Consider the following 15,143-nt stretch of genomic DNA (forward strand, 5'->3'; position numbering starts at 1 on the left):
TTTCATTCATGAAGATTTTAAGAAAGTAATTCACTTTTCACCAATTTGGTCAAGCAGGGTAACCTGAACTTGGATGAACACCAATGGCCCTGAATGCCAGACTATGACCTTCAGGTGAAAGTTACTTTTTGTGAGGCATCAGTTTGTAATAAAACACCAGCAACAACAGAGTCACTGGGATTCAGATATGCTTAAACATGGGAAGCAGGCAGAAAACAGGCATCTCCTTCTCAAAAACGTAAGCAGAAATTACATAAGGAATGCAATAAACCCAGTACTTTTTGGCAGCCTTGGGTTCAGCTTGCCAGTGCATTGGAAAAAAAAAGAATTTCTTAATTAAAAATATATTTATTAGGATGTTACATAATGTTATAGCAAATGCAATTCAACAAATATTTTGTAGTACATTTATAAATGGAGATAGGTAGCAACATGTTTACCTGTACAACAAAGCTCAGGTTGCAAATGCTAACCAATGACAGCGCCAGGCACTGCAAATACCAACACTATTTTATAAATTAGCAAAATATCCCAGGGAGAAGTAGATGCAATCAATATCTGCTAACGAGCAAAGCAGAAGGAGAAGGGAGGGGGAGGAAAAAGAAGACGTATGTATGTGGGTGCACACGCACACACGCCCCCGTGACTAGGGCGCCTTCAGTGACTGGGACAGAAACCCGTAATAAAGGCAGAGGGGCTCGACCGGAATTCGCGGATAATAATGAAACATAGTCTGTGAAAAGACAGCTGCCTAATATAAACTAATGGAATCAAGTATTCTTCGGTGGCTTTCTGAATGTACTTATGAGACACCAGACAGTGTAAGTGAGCATGTATCTTTCTTTTATAAGAACAATGAGGAAGCGTTACATAAAGACTTTCAATTGTATGCACAGAGCCCTTATCCCCTCTGCTTCATTTTAATAAAGGAGCAGGAGGGCTAACAAATGTGGAATTGATTTAAAAAATATATATGTGTGTCCATACTTATGGTCATCAACTACTAAATTGGAATGATGCAAAAAAAATTAGGGAGAAAATATAAGTAAACACAGAAAGATAACTTTGAGAAACTCAGTTTATGTCCCTGTGCGCAAAATAAATTAGCCATGATTCAAAATATTGATCTAGAGCCATCTTAATATATAGCCCAGTGGCTTTAAAATCCATTCAGCTAAAGTGATTACTACCAATTGGGAGTCTGGTAAAAATAAGATGATTATATATAGATGCTTCTGGGCATCTGGTTTTGTGATTATCAAAAGAGCTCATCACTGAATGGTATTTGTTAGCCTGTGTGCAGTCCACAGGGAGTTGTCTTTGCTCTCTAACGCCCAAGAGGACCCAGCCTACTGTTCACTTTGGGGTGACGGTCAGGAAAAGGGATTAATAAGCCGGCTCGCCCAGCATGATACAAACAATGGTCATTAAAAATCCTCAGATCTGTTTCTTAGCACTTGGTTACGTTTTACAATGAAAACGGTAAGAAACAATATTGACTTTATGCAAATTCAAAGCTCCCTAATTGTTTTCTGCAACTACTATAAATATGACAAAAAGTTTGATTCAGATCTACATATTATATTAAAACACTAAATAAAATACTACGTGCCATCACTCCTCGCAAAGTAAAAGGATGCATAATGACAATTTTGAGTCTCTTTTCTTTTAAATAAAGATGATGTGAACCATAAACTTAATCTTTAGAGAACTTTTCAGCCAACGCACCATCATTCCTCTTCATGTTACATTATCACACAGAATCAAATCACATAGTTTTAAGAAAAGCCCAATGGGACAGTTTAACACTGGAGAAACTTAGTAGGCACTCAACAAATGTTTAGTAAATGAATGGACAGCTGATGGTGGTTGAACAAATAAAACTATGCCAACTATAGTTTGCAGAGCAAACCTGCCCTTTTAAAAATATAGAGAGATGTATATTTTAAGTAATCTGTTTAGTAAAATCTCTTTTGCATAAACTCACTTATTTAAATAACACATTTTGCTGATGTGCTTTGTTGGTTTGGAATAATTTTGCGCTTAAGATACTATCTTTGCTCTCTACATGCAGGAACCGTTCTTAAGGAAATGATTGTCTTTCTTCCCCCCACTGCGCCCATATTTCCCTCACTGACTCACACAGCCTGTGAATGCACACAGGGCACCCTTACCAAGTGCCGTGTTTACTGCGCCGTAAAGACAAAATCCTCCCACCGGCACTCAAGAGCTCGCCTCCATGGGATGTCCTATCCTCTGGTTGTGCTCCTGGGGGCGCTTGCTGGTGATGGCTGATCCTCAAACGCCACCTCGCTTATTCTCCCCCCCGCAGTGTTTAACTTACACCCCTCCGCACACAAGACAGGTGTGACGCGTACCCCCTTTCTCCCTCTAGGTAAGGACTTGCCGCCCAGCTGCGGGCAGTGCCATCAGCGGACAGCCTCCGGGTCCCCGCAGAGCCAGGACGGGCCTCCGCCGCGGGCAGCCACGGAGCCCCAAGGTTAAGCCGTCCTGGAGGGATGACCACGCCAGGAAGGGTCTGGAGGTCCACTACAGCCTGATGCAGGGCACGCTCCGGGGGCAGACGGGCTCTCGACTTTCTGCTGGGCGGGCTGAGGCTTTGCCCCCACGTCGCAGGTTAACGTCGCTCTCTGCCCAGGCCCGCGTGCCTCGCCCTCCCTCCACAGCGTTCGCTCCCAGCACACATCTCGAACCCCAAACTCCATCTCAGCCTCAGCTTCCAGGGAACACAGTTGTCAACCCACCATCTTCCTCAGGGTCCCTCCTGCGTGCATCATCCATCTTTTCACGGCCAACTCACACCTGCAAGGTCTCACTTGACTGTGGAAGCCCACACTCAACTGATCCTACTCTGCTTTTCCAAGCACCTGCTACCTCAACAATTCATTTGGAGAAACTTATCCTCTTACACACGCTGTATATAATGTCATGTGTATCTTTTCCTTACCCATTGAAGCTATTCAATTAACCTCTAAAGTCAGGGGTCACTTCATTCTTTTTTCTTCTATTCATGGCAGGTAATATATTTATCAGGAAGAACTACTTAACATTTATGGAATGGAAAGTAACACACTTTTGGTAATGCATATGTTCATGGTTTGTATTTGTTTTTTCATATTTCTGTATGTCATGTTTAAAATAATTTAGTTAATCTTAATTTGAAAAAAAGAACAACAAAGCAACTTCCTATGTATATTTTCCAATACATATAATTTGAGCAATGCACTTTTCTGAATATTATGTAAAGGAAAAGATCTAGAGTTTAGAAGCATTGTTAACATTCTTGGTTCAATATCTACATATAAATTGAGGTAAAACTTTAAAATCCCACAGCCAGGCACAAGATGAAATACCAATTACTGTAAAACCAGCACTGGGTAATGTAGCACAATGAAGCCAAAGCAAAGCACTAACCAACACATCAATATCTCTAAATTATATTTGACAGAATCAACTCTGCTTGATTGTGATGTAGCAAGTCGAATTTTGGGCTTTACTCAAAATAAAGTGACTTAAGTGACTAGTAAAGATATTTAGGATGGCTAGTGTCATAAATAATAAAGGTACACAACTCACAAATAGCAATCACCCTCTCGAGAAGATGGGGTGATGGGCTACTTATTTCTAACAGAAATAAGCCATTTTTTTTCCTTTTCTTTTTCAGTGAAAACCTGTGAAGATTAGGGGCAATCTTTATGGAGAGGTTTGATTCTTACTCAATTCTTCCAAAGCTTTTAGTTAAATCTAGGAATTGTGATGCAAGCTGGCAAAACAAGATTTAAATTAAAAAAATAATTTGCAAGAACCCTGACTTCTGCATATACACGCCATTAAATTTAAAATATCCTAAAAATAATATGAATGTATATTCCCAGAAGTGAAAACCGACGTCAACTTCCTACATGTGTTTTTCTGTTGATTAGACCAGAAATATTCCCCAGCTGTGATACGCTTCTTTTATTCTTTTCAGTGTTGCAACATGCACACAAATATTTTGTCCTTGAAACTCTGAATAACTGTGCCTCTGGTTGCATGTTGTTGGGGAAAGATTGTTTTTTTCTTTTAAAACTGTTACTTGTTTTCTTTATTGCTACTTACAATATTATGATATTTGTCTCAAATCTTCCTCCTTTTAAGAGTAATAAACTAATATATAATTTTAATCCTTTGGATATAATTTTTGCATGCTAAGCTTGATTTTTGCCTGAAATATAGACTTTGCAGATAACCTATGTGTTCACTTCTTTCTATATAAAACTTTAAGGCAAGATAAGCTTAAAACTGTGCCTAATAGGAAAGCTAATTAGCGGATGGCCTTTCAATGGGAGACTCACATTTGTGTTGGTGAACACTCATAGGCACAGAAAATAAGAGCTCGGATTGGAATCTAAAAACTGTCATGGGAAGTGCACTAAAGAAAATCGCCTGCGCACAGAGAAGAAACATTGCTTTGTTCTCCCATGACACTTTGTCTTTGGGAAAGGAGCAGGGGTCTAGAAAGAGGCTAAAATAAATAAATAAATATGTTTGCTATATTATTCTATGTAAAAAGACTCTCAAAAGAGGGATAGTTTTTGTTATCTTCACAAACAGTATACCATGTTTTCTTAAACACTTTACCAGGCCTTGTAGTCCAAGGGAAGAGGCATTTCCCCTGAGATAAGAGCAAGCGCACTCTTTGAAAGTAACCCCAGGTATGAGGATTAGGAAGATAACTTGAAGCTTCATTTCTTTTATCTTATCGCATCTTTGCTCCTTTACGGAAGTTATAAGTGATAAGTTCTGTTTAAAAGAACACCACATTGGAGTTGCACAAACTGAAGCAAAATGTCTTCTCAACTTGTTGTGGGCAATAGAGAGACTGTCCCTTACTAACTCCGGGAGAGTTAATATAGTGCAGTTGACTGAAGTGTCGCATCTTTAGACTCTCTGAAGTGGGTACTTCAGTGCTTTATCAGAGCAATGATGCACTTTGGTATAAATTGTACCAAGAAACAGATTACATTCAACAATGATTGTTTCAATAGAGAAGGCTTTTAACATCAGGGTACAAGAGAGTGACTTAAAAAAAGCATCTCATCTTTCCTGCTCGGGGGTCTCTTTCTTAGGGACAGCAGCAGTTAGTGTCACAGAATAAATTCTGAGGTTAGTGTGAGAAGACGGGCTGAAAGCAGAGCTCGGGGCCCGGCTCGGGAGCTGGGGGGATGCTGAGTCCTAGAACACAAAGTTAACATTTGGTGAGTGGTTTGAATTATGAATTGCATGATGACTATTCTAATAACACAAAAGAAAGAATTTCATGGAGAAGAACAGGAATTTTGGCGGGCAGAAGTCAATATAAGGAATGCTGGGGCTGCAGTTGGGTTTTTTGTTTTTATTTTTGGTTCTTTTTTTTTTTTTGAGATTCTCATTATTTTTTTTTAATTTTATTTTAATTTATTTTTTCAAGTACATTTATCTCTGCCTACCCCCCACCACTTTCCCTTGCCCCCTCTCTCCTTCCCTCCCTCAGCTCTTCCCCTTTGATTTTGTCCATGAGTCCTTGCTATATGTTCCTTGACTTTCCTTATTTTTGGTTCTTGAATAGAGTGATATACCTGTGGATGAAAAAGGGGCTTTGTGATAGATCTGACCAAAATTAACCTCACCTGGTGACCTGAGCATAAAATTCCTAACTGGGCCGGTCATGGGTAGTCACGCACTAGGCCTAAAAAAATTGTCATCTGCAACCTCCGTGTATTGTTTTTGATCATCTATGCTAACATGCCTTTAAAAGGCTTCTCTTTAAGACCTCTCGAAGTATAGCCACCCTCAAGAGAGGTGTTTCCTCCCACCTTCATATAATCTTTCTTAAGTCCCCTCCTTGATACCAGATGTGTAAAAGAAATTCCAAAACTGTCATTCTGCACAGGAAAGGAAATCTTGTTTCCCATATGTCATCAGTTTGGCTCAAATAAATTCTTATGAAAATTCTCGGTAGGCCCCGACTGGGGATCCAACATGCAATCTGTGTGCCTTGACTTGGAATCAAACCAGTAACCTTTTGGTCTATAGGATGACGCTCTAACCAACTCAGCCACCTGGCCAGGGCTGGCCATTTCTTATGTTGACAGATCTAATGACATGTATAAATATTGTTTAAAAAAACAGAGTTACTGTACAATGAGGCAGTGGAGTGAATTACGAATTCCATGATGACTCTTTTAACAACAGAAAAGAAAGAAATGAAAAGAGTAGACGAATATTGGCCACAAGAAAATTTCATCAAGAAGAACAGGAATTTTGATGGGCATAAGTTGATATAAGTCAACGGTTTCTTAAGGGATTTGAAACATTCTTTCGTCAAGTTTAATACACTAAAAATAAAACAAAAGTAAGGTACAGTATAACATTATTAATTTAGACGACACAACTTTTAATACTTCTGATCATTTTATAAGATGCAGTTTAAAATAAATGTGTTTACTGCCTATGAGTGAAAGAGTTTGAACACTGAGCAAGGTTTTAAGAACTGTATAAAAGGAAGAGAAATTTCAAATGTCAAGTACTAGGGAAGCTTGATGTAATTCTATTACCTAGAGATAGGAAATGAATCACATTTGTCTTGGACACCATGTGGAGCATTTAATTACTAAGTCACCAAAGGAGCCTTGTTCTGCAATGACTTTACTTATAAGGTAGTTCCGTGGCATGGACTCAAGGACACGCTTTTATGGCAAGACTCCTAACATATCCATTTCCTTTCATGATCTGTTAGGAGTTTAAAAATAGGCACTTCTTTGAAACTCTTCTATAATTCAGATTTTATCAATGTGGGCTAACCCTTTGGTGAATGAAATCTGAGGTAGCGCAGTTTTTATGTTTCTTGACTATAGTGGACTTGAAAGCAAATATGATTTTATGAGATGTTAATAACACAAGGAATTTTACTAGCAATATTTAGTGCAGCAAAAAGCCACCTGAAGCTTGAATTATTTGCACAGCAGTGGAATGGATCTAAGAAAAATTCCTACCATAACTCTTAGTCAAACACATTAACACAGATCATTTACATAGCAGAATGCTCAAGAGGCCTAGAAATTCTGTAAAGTTACATTTAGAATTTTTCTCTGAAATGTCCTTATGTGTATATATGCCAAATCATAGCGGTGGATTAAAAACAGGAATAAAGGGCTCTGATTTCTTACAATCTGTAGAGTCTAATTTGTAACTGAGTGGAAGGTTTGCTCCCCGCCCCCACATCCTGAAAACCAATTGAGAAGAATGAAACTTCATTGATTCCCTCAAAATTATTAGAACCATACATTTTAAAGCATCAAAATATTCTCAGTCTGAGGTGCCTAAATATTTTATTTAGTTTAGAACCTGATTGACAAAGGCAAGTGCCAAAATGTACCATATGGCCAATTAGATTATAAGGAGAAGGGGCAAGTACTCTTATCCATGCAAAATACGAATCAATCCCTTAGAGATAAAGAGGCATCTACTCCTCTCATCTGTAGCTATGAACACTCTCCTTCCAACCAAGGCTATTTTATCTTGCTTTCTGGTTTCTTTTCCCTTCTACAACTTTATTTAATCAGAATGTAAGATTGTTTTCTAAGATCTGAGTGATTCTTTTATTAAGATCAAGATAATTGTGTTTTTTTTTTGTATAAAACTTGCACGGTGTTATGCATAATTAAGCACTTGATGAATGTGACTTACATGGTAAGGTTATTATGGTATCAAAATTTAATCATTTTTGCCTTAAATTATAGCTTATCACAAATATTTCACTTAGCCTTTGGTAATCTGCTGCTGCCATGTTTATAGATGCCATGATATAAAGATTTTTATACATTTTGATAAATATATAGAAGTGAAGTAACTTAATTGTTACTGTTATGGTTTAATTTAAATGTCTTCATAGATATAACCACTTGGTCCTGTTCTATGAATTCAGATTGGAAAAGAATTGAGAAAATTGTATTTAAAAAAGAACGCCACCCTCTATAAATGAAAAAAAGTTATATTTTATTATGTCAAGTATAATTTTATATATTCAGTAGTATAAATTGGGCAACATAAAACATATTACATTATGAAAATGTTAGAAAAAATTTCCTTCTAATATGTTAGTATAATGTAAATCCTTTTTTCTTGGACTTTTTATTTTTTTCGTAGAGCATCTAGACTTCCACGATCAGCATTGCATTGCATTGAAGAAAAAAGTAGAAAAACAGAGGTTGGTTGAATCTTACATCAAGCATGAATTTTCATTTTTCATTATATACTTTTCTTATTTAAAAAAAAAAAAGGTGTTCTAACTCCCTTGTGATTGTCTTCTGTTTAAAGGAAGTCCCTTGAGAGTTCTAGACAAGCCTTAAAAATCAGAGTTAATTTCTGCTTCATTCCAAGGCACAGAGAGGTAGGGCATGGCAAGAGATGGAGCTTCAAAAGGACCCAAAGCATGAAAGAAAGGCACCTTGGTAGCTGACAGAGCAGTGTATTTGCCTCAGGGACCAGAGCTTCTGTGAGTATTCCTGTTTTAAATGGACACTGTCAACTCCGCCACCATCGCCCGCGGGGGAGTAGTGGAGGGATCTCCCCCGGATGAGTCAGGTAGATGTCAGGTTGGCGGAATCACCTGTTCTTTGCTCACACAACATAGGGGAGAGAAAAATGCACATTTTTGCTGATTCAAATATTCAGCAGGAAACTCTGGTCTTAAAGGGGTCAAGTAAAAGAGAACTTTGAGTAATGGACATATTTCTGCCTGTTTTATCATTCTGTGAGCCCACTATGACAATGGATGATCAGAATATGTCCACGGAATTTTCTTAAAAAGTACATGAAGGAGAAACGCGAATACTTCTCTTTGAGGTTTAAGTTAGTGTTCAGATTGCCCACAAATTAAAACTCTATTCTATATATCAATTTCACCATTAAATAAACAATGCTAATTGTTAATACACGGGGCTTGTTTGAGAATTTCGCACCATGTTTCATACATGACTTTATTACTTTTCAAAACTTCCCTTGATGTTGGGCTTAATAATCATTTTCATAATGTGCTAAGTTCCAAGAAAGAAAACTTGGAACTATATGTTCATTGCCCCTCATTTGGTACCTTTAATTGTATAATTGACCAAGTCATGCAGAATTTTCTCCAGCCTCTGTCTCCTAAGGCTACTGAAGAGCTTCATTTTTCTTTGCCTGCATAAGTGCCAACATTTCCTCATGCACATGTTCCCTTCTCATTGTCCCTTCCCTCTTTCTGCCAAACCCTGCCTTACTAACGTTGATGCTGCATTTTGAGCATAGTCGGTATGATGACGTCAGGGTAATGAACAGGCCCTTCCTTCAAAGAACATACAGGAGACAAAGCCAAAGACACACATGGGCATCAAAGAGGGTGAGCGAGGGAAGAAGAAAACCCTCATGTGAGAGCTTCTACAACAGAGGTTGTGAGGAGCCAACGAAGAGGCAACTGGTTTTTTGTTTGTTTAAGGATTTGTTAGGAGTAATAATTAAGAAGGGCTTTTAACAACAGGATGGGTTTACCAAGATTTTTCCTTCTTTGGCAAACTGGCAGTTATGGAGGGGAAAGCTTCCCCAGGCTTGGAAAGGCTCAAATGCAAGAGGGGGAAAAAAAACAAAACAGGAAACATGGATTCATGGATTTAAAATTATTTCTTATGATCAAATCCAAAAGAGTGCAAGGGAGCAATGGCTTCGTCAGAGCAAGGCGGACTGGATGCTGTCACAAGCCAGGGTGTGCGGTGATGCTTCAAAAGTGGCGGAGGCGGTTCAAGAAAGTGTGTGACTTGAGGGAGAGGAATAGCCGGTGGTGACTTATGAAATGTGCAGGGCGGGGAGGTTGAGGGTGACCCTCAGGTTTCTGCGGAGAGCAGCTGAGCCAAGACTAGTGGCTCCTCTCGCCGAGATGCAGAAAGCTGGAGGGAACAGAAGGAGTAGGGGGAGATGTTGGGTCAAACATGTCTCCCGCTTCTGAGTTCTTCGTTCTTTTCCACAGTCTTTAAAGGGGAGAGTGTCCCATCATCTCACCTATGTAGCCTGTTGCTTTCAGCCTTCGTTGCATTTGAAAATGAAACCTGAAGAAAGGGGGGAGATTTCATAAACTCCGTTCTTGGTGAGTTGTACCCCCGTGCAAGTCGGAAACTAGGGAGCAAGGCCGCAGCTGCAGCACGTGGATTCCGTAGCAGGCGCTGGGCAAGGCTTTGTGCGGTCAGTGGCCTCGGTCAAGCACTATTTAAACCAGATTACACAATACTGAACAAACAAAAATGTCGATATTTATCCAGTTATCATAAAATGTTGTGTGTGAACATGTGATCTGGATTCATGCCTCCTGTCTTTTGCCAAAAACGGTCTACCTTGTAATCAATTACTCAAATAATTGAAATTGAATGTAGAGATCATTCCTACATATTCAAATTTCCCCTTTAAGCTCTTTGATCTTCACCTGTTTTTCTGTCAAAGAATTTGAGCCTTTGTCAGCATCAGTTAAAACAAAGACCTGTCCCAGCGGCTGATGGTTCTTTGATACATGGTTGTGCTTGCTTTTTCTTTTTCTTTTTTTTGGTAGAAAGGATTCAGAAGCCTTTGTCATAATCATGTATTAATATACACATTATTATCTCAGGTTTGATGTAAATTGGATTTTTGTTTCCTACATTAAAACATTGAGGGAAAAAATCCTCCCTTTGTCAAAATTTAATAATACATGTCATTAATTTTTAAAATTCTCTAATTCTATCTATATATGACAAAATCCAATAGGAGAGTTTCCTAATATTTCCATAAATATTTTAGTGCAGATTTTATTGTCATTTTTCATCATGTGATTAGTTTAGCAACAACCCAACTAGACACAAAAATTCTAAAATTTATTATTGTTGATTTGACAGGGTTTCTTACTTTATGCCAATATATTCAGTGGATGAACAATTCAATGAGGAAAAATGTACAATGATATAAAATGAATATGGCATACCTTATCAGAAGTATACAATTTCTGTTTTGAAAAAAAATATTACATTGGAAAAAATTTAACTATCTGAGAATCTGTTGAGTAATAAAATATTCTGACATGAGTATAAATATATTTACAGTGTTCTTTTTGAATTTTATTTCTGCCAATTTCCTCATTATGTCAGCAGCAGAATGCTCTTTTTTAAATTAGAGCTAATTAAAATACTTTAGAAGAATACTATGGGACAACACTGCTTGCTACTCAACATAGACGCTAAAGCAACTCAGAAAGAACAAGTTAATGAGTCTGTTAACAAGGTTTTACAGATCATTCTTCATTTTGCATAATATCACTATTCATAGAAGTAATTTTAATGCTTATATTGTCAAATATAATTTTTCCATGTAGTGCTTTTTTATATAAATTCCTTTTCCCAAGACTAAAAAAATATGTATTTTACACAGATGCACCTTGACTTATGACAGGGTTACTTTCCAACTAACCCATCTCCAGTCAAAAGTGCATTTATTAGACCTAACCTACCCCCCCGCCCCGCATCAGCGCTCAGCCTAGCCTCCCTTAAATGTGCTCAGTATACAGTATGCAAAAACACTGGCCACACAGTCCCCTGGGAGCGTCATTGGGTTACCCTCACGGCTGTGTGGCCACCTGGGAGCTCCCGCTCCGCTGCTGCCCGTGACAATGACAGGTATTTCACTTGTCAACCTTCAAAACTCAAAGTATGGTTTCTACTGAATGCGTACAGGTCTAGTAAGCCCAGGGCCATCTGGAGTTGCCCATCATTTCAACAGGGAAACCCCCACCTTGATCCTGAAGCCCCTCCAATGGGCCCGAGGAAAGCTACCAGACCATCTCCCTTACTGTGCACCCCTTACCTCATAGTCAGCCTGAGTGGCTTCCCACGCTTGGGTTTGTATGTGCTCAGACATCCTTTAAAGCACCTACGTCTCAATGTTTTACCATCCTTTTAGATTTGAGTCTAATGTTGTGTTTCCACATAACATTATGTGTATGCACATAATATGAGCTTCTCTACAGGTGTCCCTGTCTGAAGATACACTTCAGGGTATGGTGGATCCCATCCCCATGACTCACCGGGGAAGTCTAGCACAATGCGCGCCGTCCTGGAAACCAAAACCCCTCCTTTCAATGACAGGGCCCCAGCAATCAAAGAAGATACCCTCACGCACTCTGCATCCTTCCCAGTTCACTCCGCTTTCTTGGCGGGCTACGTAGCAAACCTGCTTACAGTAGAGACAAGGGACGAGATCTCTGAGACACAAAAAGTGGATCCTTCTAGGCTATTAAGTCTGATGGCAACAAAAGTCGCTCCTGAGTAAAAGAATGTTAAAGGGGCAGTTTCATGTCTTGGAATCTGTTTATATCATATCTTTTCAAGAGTCTTGATTAGCACTTAAGGATTCCGTGAGAAAGAAATTTCCCCTCAACTTCATCACACATTGTAATAAGAACCTATAGCCTTTGCAGGTTTTTAGATCCTTCACAATAAGCAAAATGTCTTGTTCATATTAGGCATTCAAAGCACATTTTGAATGACATTAAATAATGCACACAGACAAAATCTGAATAACAAACTTCACCCAAGTTCCAAAGTTCTAAAGTGAGTAGTCTCCATTAACATTTTTCCTTGGGTTTATTTTTGAACACACATAAATTTACACTTTTTTGAGAGTATAACATATAAGTTGTGCATTATGAGTATCAATGAAAACTCTTGTTTCATTTGAGCCACTTGGTTTAATTACTTCCCTTAAATCTTTAAAATAACTTCAAAAAAATAATTCTCTGGTTTCAGCCATTTGAGGATCTAAAGTTGGGGGTTACGTAATACGATACAAAATTCATAATGGAGCAATACATTAAAGTGGACCTGTCTGAATATCAGTTCTTTTCATTTAAGCAGAGGCCATCAGCCACATAAATAAATAAATGATGCGCCAAACGGTTTTCCTGCCTGACCATACCAAACTGAACCAGAAAATAAACATATAGTGTTTCCTTCTCTTTTTGCCAGTTAAAATAAGCAAAACTGTATTTTAAAAATAAGAATTTTTAATACATTTGGGATAAAGTTTAAATGTCTAAAGTGTTCAAATTGCTCAGAGTAATGCTTTTAACTTGAAAATAGAAAAAAAAAACCCAAAATAATATTTTTGGCAAATAGAAAAAAATATAATAGTAATTCTTCCAAGGAATAGGCATTTTGGGATTCTTTTCCCAGGAAAATTTGTGTAATGATGAATATTTTTTATATAAGTTGAAAATCAAACAGTTGAAGACAAATTAAATCAGCTTTCCTAGGAAATTCCTACCAGTAATGTGGAAATACAAATGCTATATCAATTTAACATATAGAAAATGGATATACCTCAGACTTAAATAATTGCCTGTGCTTTAAGTGATACCACAGAGACCAGAGTAAATGCATAAAAGCCAATTGTACTACAACAAATTGGGGTAACAGGACTTTGTAATGAAGATCCCCAGCGCTCCACTCATTTTAGCTCATTGATTACCACTTGACACTTAGCAAATCATCTTATTTGATTAGACTTAGTCATTTAATGGTTATTTTCTTCTTTTATTTTTTATCCTTTTTTTTTTTTTTTTTGGCACAAAGGGTCTCTGACAGTTTTGTTGTGATATCATTTGCTTCACTTTCTCTGTCTTGCTGGTTCTGGAAGGATAACATGATAGCTGTTTGGTTTGTTTTTAAACTCCAAGGGAGCAGAGTCAGGAGCTTTGATTTTTATGCAGGAACTTCGGAAAATCATTTAAGAAATTACGAGTAGTGTTAAAGGCCTGGACACAAGGTCTTCTGATTGCTAGTCTAGGGGTCTTTTCACAGCATATATTGCTTTCACACTGAGTTTCAAAAGCCACATTATGCTAACAGAGAAGGTATTGAAATGTTATAGACACACAGGTACATAAACAGCACCTTGAATGAAGTATATTATGTTTTTATTGTAATCCACTGAGTCTAGAAACTTGAAAATAACACACAGACTTTAATGTGCTCGGTGTCTGTGAAAGAATAATAAAGAACAATGCTGGTTCCTGTTTCGTTGGGGTTAGGGAGGGCCCCCCTTTTGTCCCGTAATTTCCCTAATTAGTCTCAATTGTGTTCTCCCTCTAAGTGAGCAGGCCAAGATGCTATCTGCTTTATTGCCATGGGAGGCAAACTTGCTCTCATTGAGCTTTATTAGATACTCCGTCTCTCATTTAGAATCCTATTAAGTTTCCCCTTGGCATTTTCTAAATCAATTAGTTTTAGCCTTACCCTTCTTAATATGCTCCTTTTGGAGGCTCCTAATTTTAGTCCCTAACTCTGGTATTTGTAGTTGCCTTCCTCTTTTCTTTTGGGCAAAGATTTCAATCAATTTTCCCTGCAATGCTGCTTTGCTAGCATCCCACAGACTCATAGCTGTGACCCCGCCATTTTCACCGTCTGCTAAATATTCAGCCCATATGTCTTTGTGCTTTTCCCTAAACTATTGCTGCTGAAGAAAGTAATTATTGCTTTACCATCTTAGCACTCCCTTGTTGCTTTTCAAGGGAAATAATTCCACACCCAAGTGAATCATTGCCGGGTCCGAAACTAGAATCTTGTCAATAGAACAGCAACTTTGCCCCCCCGTCTCTAGTGGGAATAGTAAAAATGGCCGGGAAAAGGAATGAGTTTATAGAATAAAATGTGAGTTGTGAAGACGAGTGCTCTTATTTGCTGGAAAATCAATATAGATGGTTGGAACATTGTATGGTTGCAAAGCGTTAGAGGATGATTAAGTTTTAGTACCATGAAGTACGTGAGCATTCCCTGTAATTATTACAGAATTGTTTTGGTAATTTATTTAGTTCATTTGGTAATTTATTTTAGTTTATTTAGTTTAGTATTTATATAAGCACACATATAAACTAAAAGTACAGTAAGCTTTTAACTCATAATAATTTTTTAAAAAGATTAAATGGGAATATATAAAAAAGTAGTTTTAATTTTTATCTTTAAGTAAGTATGGATAATTATGGGTAAATATAATTTTCAAATTAGTACTTTTTCCAATACTCAACAACAATCACATATTTATCATCAAAATAAAAA

The sequence above is a fragment of the Pteronotus mesoamericanus genome, unplaced genomic scaffold, assembly GCF_021234165.1.
Source record: "Pteronotus mesoamericanus isolate MK-2021 breed Mesoamerican mustached bat unplaced genomic scaffold, CSHL_Meso_final contig_169, whole genome shotgun sequence".
In the NCBI taxonomy this organism is placed as follows: domain Eukaryota; kingdom Metazoa; phylum Chordata; class Mammalia; order Chiroptera; family Mormoopidae; genus Pteronotus; species Pteronotus mesoamericanus.